The sequence below is a fragment of the Panthera leo genome, chromosome C2, assembly GCF_018350215.1.
Source record: "Panthera leo isolate Ple1 chromosome C2, P.leo_Ple1_pat1.1, whole genome shotgun sequence".
Lineage (NCBI taxonomy): Eukaryota > Metazoa > Chordata > Mammalia > Carnivora > Felidae > Panthera > Panthera leo.
The window spans coordinates 153,753,363-153,768,316 of NC_056687.1; the positions used below are offsets into that span (position 1 = coordinate 153,753,363).

The 14,954-nt window shown below is 43.8% G+C and overlaps 1 long non-coding RNA gene across 4 annotated transcripts in view; it reads left to right on the forward strand.

Moving 5' to 3' along the window:
• LOC122229862 overlaps window positions 1–14,954 on the forward strand; it is a 266,595-nt gene that overhangs the window by 25,757 nt on the left and 225,884 nt on the right. For all 4 annotated transcript variants that reach the window (XR_006207159.1, XR_006207158.1, XR_006207157.1 and 1 more), the window contains exon 2: window positions 8,554–8,703. This is a non-coding gene — a long non-coding RNA (uncharacterized LOC122229862). The remainder of the gene's footprint in view (window positions 1–8,553; window positions 8,704–14,954) is intronic.

Sequence of the window (14,954 nt, forward strand, 5' to 3'; positions counted from 1 at the left end):
CTACATGCCATTTGGAAAACTTACCATTCTTTTGATTTCTTGAGTCATTAAATCCGTGGTGCCGATAGACTCCCAGGTTACTGGCATGGTTACCAGAGATTTTGGCTTAGCTTGTGTCTATAGTTTTTACTCCCAGCAATGAACGCATTTTGTCCATTCAAAAGAGCGATGCATACCAGTATTTATCCCGAATTTTTGAGTGAGGTTGACTTTTTTTTGTCCCAGCTATCCCTTTTGATTCTAGAAGTATATCGAAAGGAAAAGGCATGGCTACATGAAGGAATGAGTATAGCCTTTACACGGCCTCAGCATCGGGCTAAATATGGTATAGATTTTTATCACATTTTATCCTTACAACTTTCAAAATAGGATTCTTGGGCCCTTGTTTAAAGGTGAGGAAACTAAGGCGTACAGATACTAAATGCTTATTCAAGGTCAGACAGGCTATGAGTGGAAATTCTGGAATTTGGACTCAGGTTCGCCCGATGTCCAAGTCCATGGCTGGCCTCCATGGAGAGCTCTCTCAAGTCACAGTCAGCTGCTGACTAGGTAATTCCTAACAGTCTGATTCCAGAAGCCGCTGTCTTAGCTGTTCTCTCCACTGCCTTTTTGGGGAGAGGAGTCGTTTGTCCTCGTCAAGTATTGGCACGGTGCCCGGTGCGTGGTAGAGACTCGATGTATGTTTGTCTCAGAGTGAAAAATGGAAGACGCTGGCATTATTGATTTCTGTTTACCCAGTATGCTTTGCTCCTCAAACCAGAAAATAAGTAGGCAGATAGATATTCTAAGGTTGTTTACTCCTTTTATTTCCTTGTGTTTTTCTGTTTTGCTTTCTGTATAGTAAAAATCTAAAAGTCTATGTAAACAACAAAGGCAAAATGTTCAAAACGATGAGAAAAATCACCCACATAAAAGACTGCAAGGTGAAATAATGAGACTTCACTAAAAAAAAAGATTTCTTTTTATAGACTGATATGCCAAATTTAGTAGCGAAATGTAAACACTTCACACGTTTTGGAAGTGCCTGGGTTTAGAAAGGTCAGATGAAATAATCTGCAAATCCATTAAAGTCTAATTACAATGCTTCCTAATCTGAAATAGCTTCGTGGGATCTCAGCTTTGAAAGAGAGTCACCTGTTACTCTTCGTTGCCAAGTTTATTAATTCGCGTAATACGAACTATACTCTTTTGGAAAGTGTTATAACCATGTCCTAGTGAACAGTATCTTCCTACATCTTAGACTGTGCTTGGCCCATAGTAGTTCCTCAATAAATGCTTGATGATTGAATATTAAGATAAAATTTTAAAGAAGAATGCTACATTCAACTTGGATTGCATGGGATCAGAATTATAGGGAACAGTCAGTAACACGTAGCTAATATTTATTACAAATACCAGTATCAGGTTAAAAGTGCTTTACAAGCACTTTTTAATTTATTCTTCATGACGTTTCTATGAAGTTGTACTGATTTTACATTCATCTTACAGAGGTGGAAATTATGACTTAGAGAAGGTAATTGTTCATGATCATACACTGTTGGTATGTAGATGAGCCCAGGATTCAAAGTCCATGGTAACCACTCAGTGTAAATCAAGCTTCTGTTTTTTATCTTGGAGATCTTTCTTCCCAGAAATTGACAATCATTACTGAGACCGAAAAGGTTAATGTGCCAGCAAATAAGGGCCAGAGGTTAGGATGGAGTTTGCAACGTAGCCAAAAGGGAAATATTGAAATAAAGCCCAGGACTTTATTATAGGGGGAGGGACACTGGGGTTTAAATATCAGTGTCTCTGTACAGCTCATCCTGAGGGGTTTTCATTGAGTATCGCGTCAATCTGACCCTACCAATGAAGTTCGTCGAATCGGTTACCAATATTCACTCCCATGGATGTGTTCGTCCTGCAGACAAAATACCCCTGGTGTTTGTTTCAGGGGAAGGCTGCTTAGAAAATGTGTGCATTTTCTTTCTCCCTGTGTTTAATTACCGAATCAAAATGTTTGTCGTGCTTTAGATAGTCATTTATTTACTTACGTGATATTTATCCGGTGTTTTATGTATTCTAGATGCTGGATATACATTGCTGAGTGACATGGCCGTGGTTCCTATCATTACAACCTAGCGAGGAAAACAGATAATAAACTAGCAAACAAATATATAATTATGGATGCAGTGACTGTTGAGAAAGAAAGGATCCGAGTTCAGTGGTTTAAAGGAGGGCTTTAAAAGGAGGATTTTGGGGCGCCTGGGGGGCTCAGTCGGTTGAGCGTCTGACTTCAGCTCAGGTCATGATCTCACGGTCCATGAGTTCGGGCCCCACATCGGGCTCTGTGCCGACAACTCAGAGCCTGGAGCCTGCTTCGGATTCTGTGTCTCCCCCTCTCTCTGCCCCTCCCCTGCTCATGCTCCGTCTCTCTCTGTCTCAAAACTAAATAAAACATTAAAAAAAAAAATTAGAAACTTAAGCACATAACGTGATTTCATTTTACGTTACGTTAGGGCCTCAACCCTTAGCAAGGTGTCACTAAGAATATACTCTCTTGTTTCTGGTCCAGGCCTCTCTGTTCTTTTGTTGCATCCTGGTCCCCCTTGTTGGGTCCTCCTGCCCCAAACAGTCCGCGTCCGGGGGTTCATGCTGGCCCAACGCTTGCTTCCGATAGTCTCATTGAATATTTCTTTGAAAGTAGGTGCATGCGGTTGCATAAAACCAAATCTTTGAACTACACAGCCTCCCTGTAGCCATACTTAGGTAGTATTTGTTGATGGCTCTGAGCCATTTTGCACTCTCTTTCAACAGTTGTCTCAGGTAGGTCCTCACAGCCCGCAGTTATAATGGGGACAGTATCTTGCCCAAGGGGCCAAGATGAAGACATCGAACATAGGTTATTCTGACTCCGTAGCTGACGTCTCTATGGCAGGGATGCTGCCTCCACTGTACATATATGGCCTCGTAAAGCAATTGCATTACCACCACGTGGAGGGATGTCTAGGATAAACAGAGGTGTTTCTTTGTATCAATAATAAACAGAAGCTCTCACAAATTATTGCCAACATATCATATCCTATAAATCTTCGGATATGAGATAACCAGTGCCTTGTCTGCACTCTAATTTACAGACTTTTTTCTTTTGCAAGGATGGGTAGCATTTGATGGTCCAAATATATCTGTGAAGAAAACATCAGACATACAGTTCCCATGCATTTGTGCTCATCAGCTATTTTGGTTTGGGAAAGCACTTCAGAATCTTACGGCACTGTGGGTGATATCCGTCCTGGAAAAAAAGTAGTTTGGGCCTTCCGAAGTTATTTATTTTGCAAGGTATGTCCGTAGGAAGAGGAAGTCCGTTCCGGCTGTTCAACCGTGCTGCTCCCCCGGTTTCTCATCATTTCCGTAGAGGCGAGGCTGAGAGGCCGGAGCCCCCCGGAGGGTTTGCCCAAGAGAGGGGCGTGGCCAAGGAGGAGCATCGAAGGAAGAACCCAGAGAGCAGTGCATGGGGTCAGGTGTGATGAAGGCTGAGGCAAGCCCACTGAGCGGGAAGGTCCAAAGACAGGAACGTGTGAGGGGCAGGTCAGGGTAGGCAGTTCGGGGCTGATGTCACGAGCAAGGAAACATTGGCACTGACTTGGACAGGGCGCACGCGGCAAAACCCAGTGCCGGGCCTGCTGACTTGGATTTGTGTAGGCCCGGGAGTCCCTCCTCTCTGTACGATACTTCCCACTTCCCCTTCTGGAATATGTTCCCCAGAGATTGTGAGCTGAAAAAGAGATACCACATTCTCCCCGCAGGTTCCCGTAGATCGTGGGCGCGGTCTGCCGGAAGTCGATCATTGCCATTTTTGCAAAGGACCGAACAGAGGGACAAACCAAAAAGGAAACAGTTCCTTCCCATTAACATCAACTGCCTGGTTCGTGGGGACACCTATCCCACTCACACATCTCCCGGGGAACAGCCATAGTAGGTAGCGCTCAGCCCTTGGGGATTGCTGGAAAGACTAAAGAAGCACGTCTAGCGTTTGGCAGAAATTGGGACTCTGGCTGCAGCCCAACTGGTTCGGTTGCCAGGAGCGCCCTATCTGTGGATGCACTCCCGAGGGACCTGTCCTAATCCCTTGTTCACTTGCCCCCTCCCTCAGCAGGTTCTGGGAGTAGGCCCTATTCACACGGCCTTGGGGGGCTGTGGACGTGCCCAGTAGCACTTGATGGATAAGTGAATGAATGACTTTGTAGGTTCAGCCAGAGAAGAATCACTCAGGACACCAGTAAGAGAAGTACAGAACAGGAAGTGAAGGTGACGAGGGGGAGGGCCTTCCTGCCTTTCGTGCGATGTGTGGATGAATTTGGCTTTCTCTAAAAGATGGCTGACATTACGTGATTTCGATCCCAAAATGAACTGGCAAATCCTTCACCTTAGGAAGAGCTTTGCTGATGTTAGCTGTGCTTTTGTTCTGTACACATGTTTGTTCTGTGTTTCCCTAAAGCCCCAATCAAGTTGTTTTTCTGAACAGGTCGATACTGCTTGCTCTGATCCCCTGATTCCTTTTAAAGAGGGCCTATTTGCTGGTTTTGTGATCACGGACCGTCACTTAGAGAACTGTTCTTTTTATTTTCTTTTAGGGACAAATGGACTTTTACTGTCTGAACTGTGGCATTGTTTTTATAACGAGAAGGTAGATCTTTTTCTTCTGTGAGGCTAGAAATACGTTTTGGTTACAATAAAAGCAATACTTGATGGGGTCTAGAATGTTGCTGTATTTCTGGTTTAATACTAGGGTAGAAAAATGGCAGCGGCGGGGGTGGGGGCATTTCGTCTGGTCTGATTGCTTTCGTCTGGTTCGGGGAGGCATTTGCGGATAGGAGTGTACCCGAGGGCACAGTATCGACACCTCCCATGACTGTGCCGCTTTGCCGCTTACCTTATGTGTTTTGGATTTTGCGCTCATCTTCCCGATCTTGTCCTCTCAGGCCCGTTCGGAGTTCCCGAAGCCACGTGGGGGAGCTGCCCCAATCTTTCATGTGAGGTCCCCAAGTTACTTTTGCTGTGGTCCTTCCATCAGCAGCTTTTTGAGGCCCCGTCTTCTTAGGATCTCAGATCCTGATTCTCTCTGATGGAGGCCCTTCAATCCACTCTGCTTATTTGTCTCTTTCTTCCATGCCATTCCAGTCGGCTCTGGTCACTGTTTGAAACCTCTTCACAGCTAGAACAGCTCCCTTTTCTCCTGATTCACTCTTCCAGAGTTGTTAACCTGGGCACATCTTTTCTGTATTGTTTCCATCTATCATGGCCTTTAGTGTCTTAATTTTCCCCTTCAGATCTGTCTAGATTATAAAATTTTAAACTTTCTTTTATTTACCCTTTTAAAACCTGTCTTTTTTTTTCCTTCTAGGTTAATCGATCTTTCTTTCGTCATAAGACTAATTTTTGAAGGATTTGTTACTGCTTAATTTTTTGATGTTAGGGTTTCAAGCATGGCCTTTTACAATCATTCAGGATCTTTTTTGCCTGCAAAAATTTCCTTAAAATGTTTCTTGCTCTTATCCCCAGAAGGTGCCACGTTGTCTTTATCATCACCCTCATTTATTTTTATTTGTTCTTTAAAATAAAACTGACCTTTCAATGGGTGAAATCTCAGCGTGGGTGGCTGAAGTCCAAAGGCATTCTTAGAACTTAGAAGTAACTTAGAATTCTTAGAAGTAAAATGCAAGTTCAGAGTCACCTCGAATACACACGGTGGGCAGTTTCTTTGAACCCATGGGCAAGTCCCTTAAACTCCAGCCCTCGCCGTCTGTCGTCCTAAGTACAGGGTGCCTGGCAGCTTGAGAGCAGCTAATATTGTCAGGCTCGTAAGTGTCTAAAATAATACCGCCTCCAACTCCTCTGTGACTCTGGTTCGAGTAGCAGCAGCTGCGTCCCGAGACCCTTCCCAGGCAGCCCTGTGGGAACTTGCTTATCACCTGAGTGGGTTGTGTTATACCCGAGTTCTGCTTTAACCGTTCTTCGCAGTACAAAGCAGTCATAAGCCGCAGTGACTGACCAAGGCCAGCACTTACTGAAAGCAACTTCCAGCTTCTAACTAGACTGTATGAGATAAACACCAGCCAGGTACAGTGTGAGCCCCTGCAAGCCATCAGGTTCGGAAACGCACAAGGCTGACTCTTAAGACCCACAAGGTCTTAATGTCGACTGTTCCTTCTCGAATGACACTCACAGAATCTTTCTTAAGATTCATGGTTCAATATTTAGATTTTGAGGCTTGAGGGAAGCCACATAAATAACACCCAGTAGTAAACAGAAAGGAGTCAAGTATGCAGAGATGAAAATAACATCACTTTTTTTGTGATTGGCCAATGCAGAATGTGGCTTCTGTGTGCAAGCGTTTGAGCTTCCAAATATAAACCCAAGAATTAGAGGTTGTGCCCGGTTATAGCCATTAGTGGGCAACCCAAGAATTTCCCCCTGTGAAAGTTTGCTCTTGCCTCTGTGAAACTCTCCATGGGGAAACGAGCCAGAACTTTTACCTGTCTCTGTGTAGCCTGGCTCCCGTGAGAGAAGCAGAAATGGACTAAGCTCAAAGAGATTGCAATCCATTGAACAATACAGGAATATTGCTTTACTTGGCATTTATCTGTACCTGATGAGGTTGAGTATCCCTTTCCACACAGCCGAGAACAAGTGAGAGAGTGCTTTGACCTGGGAGAATGCCCCTGGTTTTTTACCTGCCTATTCTTCTACTGGGGGCCACGAACATAATTCACAGAAGCAGCACGCTCCAAGTTCCTTGAACGTGTCGACAGCTTTAATTAATGGCAATTTTAGCATGGTAGCATCTGCATAATTGTGTATTATTCACAATCCTTTTGGAATCGGAGGGCTAACGAATAGTGGCAAGATCTTACCTTTATAAACAGCTGCATGATTTACAAATAACTGTTACACGTATTGCCTCATCCTTTGCAATGATCCCTAAGGTAGAAAATATTGCCCCCTGTTTGTTTGGGTTTTTTTTAATGTTTATTTTTGAGAGGGAGAGACAGAGCATGAGCAAGGGAGGGTCAAGGAGGGAGAGGGAGACCCAGAATCTGAAGCAGGCTCCAGGCTCTGAACTGTCAGCACAGAGCCCGACGCTGGGCTTGAACTCACGAACCGTGAGATCGTGACCTGAGCCGAAGTAGGACGCTTAACCGACTGAGCCACCCAGGCGCCCCGCCCCCCCCTTCTTTTTTAAGTTGTTATTTTTTGTTTGGAGAGAGAAGGGGGGAGGATAAGAGAGTGGGAGACAGAGAATCTCAAGCAGGCTCCATGCTGTCAGCACAGAACCTGACGTGGGGCTCGAACTCACATACCATGACATCGTGACCTGAGCTGAAGTCAGACACTTCACTGATTGAGCCACCCAGGCGCCCCTGCCCCCTGTTTTATAGAGAGGAGAAACATTTCGGAACAAACTGCCCTTCTGCCTAATGCCATAGCAGCTAGTGAAGTAGAGGTGCGAAGAATGGAATCAAGGTCTTTGGGCTGTAAGATCATTTCTGTTTCCACCACGCCAGCCTCTTTTCTAAGAAACAAACAGATGTAAAAGGCACGTGTTTGTTAGCAGGACGCGGTCACCACAAGGAGAAGGAAATTCAGAGGAGGGCCGCGGGTCCCGCCTCCTTCTGAAAGCACGCTGACCTTAATTTATATATGCAAACCATTCCCTAGCCTAGGTTGCTGGAAGGTCAGGTCATGGTGATTTATGGGGATGGTGGTCAGGACTCTTGTCCTCTTCTTAAATTCAGGTGATATTGGCACGGTTATTCAAGGCTGGTGAATATCCCACCCCATTGTTTACTGGACCGCAGAGCTACTCAGTAAACAAGTGACCTTTAATGAGGTCCAGCATTCTGGATTACTTCCACTTGACATAATAAGAATACTATTACCTCAGCCCTTCAGAGACTGATTTAGTGATGCTTGGCCAAGGGTGAAGAATTCCTCCGAGTGTAGCCAAAATAATGGTTTGTTAGGACAGGAGACATCAAATTTTAAAGGCAGAGATCGATCTATTTACAGAGCTGCTGTCCGAGTGATTCAGGATGCCCAAAAGAGCCACATTAAGACTGCTCATAAATCAATAACCATCCTAATGAAAAGCAGAGAGAACAAAGATAACACCAAGTTTGTAAATTACTGAGGCGGAGGCGGGCGATCGGAGACGCTAAAAAGCGAAGCGTTGTTACATATTTGCTCCTTTTCCAGAAGAATTGGAGAACACGCACCAAAAGTTGTGTGCACACATTTTGAAACGAAAAAGAAGAAAAAGTAAAGGCTGAGGTTTAAACTCTTTCCCACGGCGTTTTGGTCCAGAGCCACCTTATGTATTGTAATGCTTCCAGACGCGTATAACTTCTTACCATGCTCTAAACTTAATATTTAGTAAGGCTTCTAGATGGTTTCACACTCCTGTGGCTTTCCTCAGAATATCCTGTCTTCCAGGAGTGAAAGCCTTTCTCTTTCTTCACAGTCCGGGTCAAGTATCACCTCCTCATGAAGACTTCTCTGATTCCCTTCTTTCAGATAGAGTCAATGTTTCAGACTTTGTCCTCCGGCATTCTAGAGGCATCTCTCCTGGGGCACTCATCGCCAGACTGGGTCACGGAGCATCCTTCCCTAGCTTCCTGTGAACTTCATGGACCACCCAGAGGGACTCGTATATAGACAGTTACGGTAAGTAACAATGGACTTTGATCCAGTAAACATTTATTGTTTCGATCCAATAAACATCTATATATTAATAAATATCTGTTATCTCTGAAATCATCTTTAAATGTGTCAGATCCCTATAAACTTTCCTGTGATAAAAACAATTCTGCTTGACCCTCTCTTATTTAGAAAGAAGTGTAAGTTTTAAAGAATTTCCCCCATCTGCAAATTTCAGTTCGAACTGCCACAAAATACTGGTTCAGAAGTTATGGCAGTTTTTAAGAGCATGAATTGGAATTTTAAACCAATTATTTTTTTTTTTATTTGTACACATTTCTACTGGAATATGAACTAAGGTAGATTTAAAAAAAACGTACTTGGGGGCACGTTAGCATTCCACTGGATAAAACAATGTGACGAAACTGAGGCTATTTTAACAAGAGTCAGGGGCACCTGGCTGCTTGGGCCGTGGAGCATGCAACCCTTGATCTGAAGGTCATGAGTGTGAGCTCTATGATGCATATAGAGAGTACTAAAAAAAGATATTTTAAGAAGACTCAACTTTAACAATTTTACATTAAATATCTACACACTATCAAAAATATAACAGACCATGCCCAAATTCCATTTCTTGGGGCAGATTTTTAGGTAGTAAGGAATATGCCTTAATGACCTTAGTATTAGAAATTTCAGGGGCGCCTGGGTGGCTCAGTCGGTTAAGTGTCTGACTTCGGCTCAGGTCATGATCTTGCGGTTTGTGGGTTCGAGCCCCGCGTCGGGCTCTGTGCTGACAGCTCAGAGCCTGGAACCTGCTTTGGATTCTGTGTCTCCCTCTCCTTCTGCCCCTCTCCTGCTTGTGCACGTGTGCTCTCTCTCTCTCAAAAATAAATAAACATTAAAAAAATTAAAAAAAAAATTAAAAAGCATTTTGTTCTGACTCCATCTCAGATAGAAAACCAGGAAGACGATCACTTCAACGATCTTTTCCCCTAAAAATTCTCACATGTTTTCGGTGAGAAGGTAATATCCCTTCCAGTTCACCGAGTGGAAAATAAACAGGCTGTCGTGATTGTGTTGAAAACCTGTTCCAGTAATTTGCATCTTTTTTTCACCTTAACATGAGCAGAGGAGTTCTGTCTCTTGTACTTAAACCAGTTTTGCAAGTAGTTTGAACATTCTTGGCTGATGCCAAAGCGTGAATGCTATTCAGGAAAGGAAAACAAAATGTTTTCTCGGTCAGCTCTCAAAAATCTGATTTTTTTTTTTTTGCAGAGGTCAATTGTGTGTGCCAAGTTAGTGGTCTGTGGACCAGGGGGATTTTATGATTTTAGATTCTCGTTACTACTCCAGTGGTCGTAAGACCTTTTAGGCTAATAATAACCGTACAGCTAAGCAATTCACTGATGCTTTTCCCTACCCCCTGATGCCCCTGTGGCCGGGAATACCCTCAGAGATTTCAACACCCCTTTCTTGCACCCCACCCAAGATATCCCCATAGTTCATCCCAGTCTTCAAGAGACATTTCTTTAGCTGCATTTTTCCTGACGAGCCTCTCTGATGTGATTCCCTCCCAGTCGTCTATACTGTTATTTCCATCGTCCTGTTTAAAACAAATGCTGCCATGGTATCCCTGTCTGTTGCAACCACTGGGCTGTGAACATCATGAAGGCCAAGACCCAGTTACCCCCGGCCACTGAAGTATCCCCAGCACCCAACACGGTATCAGACACATTCTGGCCAAGCTCTGCTGCATAGAAGTTCAATATGAACCACGCCTGCCATTTAAAATTTTCCAGAAGCCACATTAAAAAAGTAAAGGCAAACAGGTGAACCTAATTTTGAGAATTTATTTTATTTATAATAATGTATTTAACATGTAACCAGGATAAAAAGATTATTAGATGTGGGGCCCTCTGTTTTTGTTTTTCCTGAGTCTTCAGAATCTTTCCTTATTTTACACTTCCAGCATATCTCTTTCTGGGGTAGCCACTTTTCAAATGATCAGTGGCCTCATGTGGCTAGTGGTTACGTGTTGGGCAGTCCAGTTCTAGACTATCAATAAATACCTGTTGAAAGCATGGAAGCTACAATCTGTTGAAGGTAGGGGTGTGGTGGGTGTCTCATCTACCCATCCAGCTCCTCTCAGATCTTTTTCATATTCTCCGGGTACGTGGTCCCAGCTTTTGTGTGCTTTGCAGCCGTCCAGCCTGTGGATGATTGTCCTGGGTCGTGGGAGTCCTTTTACTACACAGAGAACTGGAAGCGTCTAGGAGTTTATATCCCCTGAACCCCCCCCCCCACCCCCCAGACCACAGGCACCCCATATAGCCTGCCAGTGACTGGAATGGAAGGGCAAAACCCAAGCTCTTTTGCCTCCACGGAAGGCACTCTGAGGTGTGGTTCACACTCGAGAGCTCACTGTTGATCAGGCTGAGTCTCAGAGTTTGTCTGCAGTCACCTCCTGGCTTGACTTATTCCTCTTCCCTACCTGACTCCCCTACTGTCTTGCTGAGTTCTCCGGGAGGCACTTTCTTAATAAAGCACTTGCTCCCAAATCCTTGGCTCAGAGTCTGCTTCTGGGAAAACTCAAAGTCCTCAAAGTATACGACATTCCTAAATGCACAGTTGTTGGTGTTGCAGTGGCTTAGGCACATTTGGATTCCACGTGTATCTGGGGTAGCGATAATGGCCGCTGTGTCTCTCCTTGTCTCAGATACAGCACCCTCTTGAAAAAAATTCAAACCATATGAAAAAGGTGAAAAATCTAAGCGTTCTATCCCCTCCTCCTCTTCTGTAGTAACTGCTGCAAATTTTTTTTGGTGTATCCTTGGATAAATTTCTTCTGCAAATCCAACAGATAGGCATAAATATGACATATTCACAAAACATATTTTTCCTTTTATAGATAGGGTCAGAAATATTCTTCCGCACATCGCTGAGTCCCTCCATATTTTCATAAACGACTTTTCACATTTTTTATGACTGCCTGTTCAACTTTATGAATGTGTTCAATTTACCCCTTTTCTTCTTTGTCTATTTTAACTCTTAATTTGCTTCTAGTCCCTGTTACAGAGTCAGTATTTTTAGGTCTCTGGTGTGATCGTCTATTTATACACTCCATTCTTGCCAGCTAATTTCTACCAGGAATATTCAAGTGAAAAGGGATTTCAGCTTCTGAGTCCAAACGTGCCTCTCTTCCTACGGGGCAAAGGTTCTAGATCTGGGCTTCCGTTAGGCTCTGATCTCAAATGCGTGCTGTTATTGTGCACCTGCGTGTATTTCTGGAAAGAGGGATCAGAGATTGCATTAGAATCTCAAAGACATCTGTGGCATTCAGGTGTTGGAATTAGATGTGCAAATCCACACCGTGTGATATACTGTGTATAAATCTCTTGCAGGCCTGTCTTATCCACCCCCCCTCGTCAGATTAACATTTAATGAAGTAACAGCTTTTCAGTTAGTCCGTATAGCTCAGAGGCTGGCATCTAGCCTCACCACGTTCCCATCCCCCTGCTGCCTCGTTTGGTAGCACAGAGAATGCAGTCATTAATAGTTTCTGGGAAATTGACCATGTTTTCTCTCTCGTATTTATGCATTCTCGGTGGAACACGTTCAGTTTTCTTCTGCTTGCGCCTCTTACCCTGCTTTGCTTTAATCCAGTGAAGTGAAGGACAGAAGATCCTTTTCTGTAGGGATGGCACATAAATCATTTTGGACCAATTGTACAAACTCAAAGGTGTTGAACAGGAGCCAGAGTGGACGTGAGCATCCCCTAATCCCATGTCCTTATTAGAGCATGGTTTCAGCCGCCTGGAGTTCTAGGCATCATCACCCCCACTCAGAGCCAAGGATACTAGGCATGTGTCTGGTTTTTCCTGTCTCTTTGGTCATTGATATTCCCTTGTTCAGAATTCCAGATTAATTTGGAAGTTTTTTTTTTTTTTTCTTAAACAGCGGGTAGCCAGACCATTTGCTATAGTCTGAATATTTGTGTTCCTTAAAAACCCATATGTTGAAATCCTAATCCCTGGTGTGATGGTATTTCTACACTACCCAGATAAGGGTCTTCTGTCATAGCAGCCCAAACTGGCAAAGACACCATTTGGCTTTAGTCCGTGAACGCTTGTGTCTCCTTCAGTGTTGAACTGCTTGGGGACGTGAGAGTTCCCTACCTTCTGCACCGTCTGGGAGACTCTGGGGCGCATCTTGTGATGGGTGAGATGCTAACGGCAGGGTCCGCCGACGATGCTAGATGATCACGTCAGTGAAGAGTGCGCTCTGTCAAGTTCGGTCACCAAAGCGCCACCGCAAGGTGTTGAAAGTGGCGGGGGAGGCCTCGCCGAGCAAGAACGCAGACAGAGAGCAGAAGGAAGGACCATGCCACGCGTTGGAACACTCCCCAGCCTATTCTCCTAGTTCACACATTTTCCCATTTCAACATAGATATTGTGGAAGACACAAGGTGATAGCACATGTTAACATTAAGCTGGAGCTTGTTTGGCCAAATGCATCACACCTTATTCTCTCTTCACGTGAATTCTGTAAGCTTAATGAAAGTCGTAGCCGTATGGCCTTGCGCAAACTCTCTCCCTTCCTCCGGATCTGAGCTACTTAATCTTTAAAATAGAAGTCGGTCTGGCTCGTTGTTTCTTAAATATTGAGACATGAATCCAGGATGTTTTGTCATATGTAAGGTGCGCTTTGCACGTAATAGGTATTTGGAGGTTAATTGTAAAACCGGTAATGGTAATAACACTAAAACACTAATAATAGTGATAAGCCTATAAAAGAGCCTTTGTACTACCTATCAACTCGTTTCATATAAAACTCCCATTTTACAGATAAGGAAACTGAGATACACACAATTAGTAAGTGAAGTAATGCATTAAATTGAGACAAGTGATGAGACCCCTGGATGGCTTAGTCGGTTAAGCGTCTGACTTTGGCTCAGGTCATGATCTAGGGGTTGGTGAGTTCGAGCCCCGCCACGGGCCCTGGGCTGACAGCTCAGAGCCTGGAGCCTGCTTTGGATTCTGTGTCTCCCTCTCTCTCTACCTCTCCCTCACTTGCGCTCTGTCTCTCAAAAATAAATAAACATTAAAAAAACTTTTAAAAATAGGGACAAGTGATGGTTGAGGCACTTGGGGTACATGCCCTTAATGACATTGTATTGGGGGGAGCAGATTATATTATATTATATTATATTATATTATATTATATTATATTATATTATATTACAAAGGAGACCCTATGGTCTTTCTGATTACAGCAAGGCAAATATCTGGTAGTCTTGAGCATCCAGCTAACAATGGCTCGTCTCTTTTTCTTTAAAGAAAGAGAAATTGGTCCTCAGGTTCAAAACCTTTTGTAGGTGGCTGGACTCAGACTTTAATAACATTGTTTTACTTTTTCTTGTGATTGGTTTTCCCATTGTATATAGGGGATGGGATGCTGGTTTTTCGTTTAGGTTAATAATATAGTTATTTTCTTTTTAAATCAATTGATTCAAGAATTAATCAATTTAAAGACAATTATGGCATACATAATAGTGACATGGCTAAGGCAAAAATAATGAAGGAGGCCTACAAGGCCCTGAAGTTTGGACATTTCCTCTCACCTGAATCTTTCGGGGTTCTAGAATATTCTGTGATGGGAGTGTAACAACAGAAGACCATGAAGTTGCTAGAGAGCCTGATCCTCGCTGTTGGAAATAAATTGTTTGCCAGAAAAAAAGAAATAATTGTCGTCACTAGGATATGTTGCTCAGAGAAAATCAAGGTGGTTCTGCCGCATCTTGGATGATGATCTCGCCTACTGCGTGCAAAGCTGAACCATGATGGCACCGTGATCTTGGACTTCCAGCCTCCAGAAGTGTGAGGAAACACGTTTCAGTTATTGAAGCCACCCAATGTGTGGCATTCTATTATGGCAGACTGAGCCGGTGAGCACCGTGGAGGACTGAGAAAGTAATTCAGAGCTTCTCCAGCAGCTTGTGGGAGTGTCTCAAGATGGAGGTACTGAGGATCCAAGAAGAGGGTTGTGTCGGATCTGGAGGGCGGTGACCAAGGGGGAAGAACAGGAAAGTTAATGAACCCAGGTTGTCAGGGAACAGAGTAAGATGTAGATAGAAAAGCTTTGCATCAGGAAAGTGAATGGAGTCAGGAACGTAGAAGGAATAATATGAATCAAAGCGTAAAAACGAGTGACATATTAGAAGGAAGAACTCAGGCTAAGAAAGATTTGATGAAATATGTTAGAACAGTGCCTGACTCTTA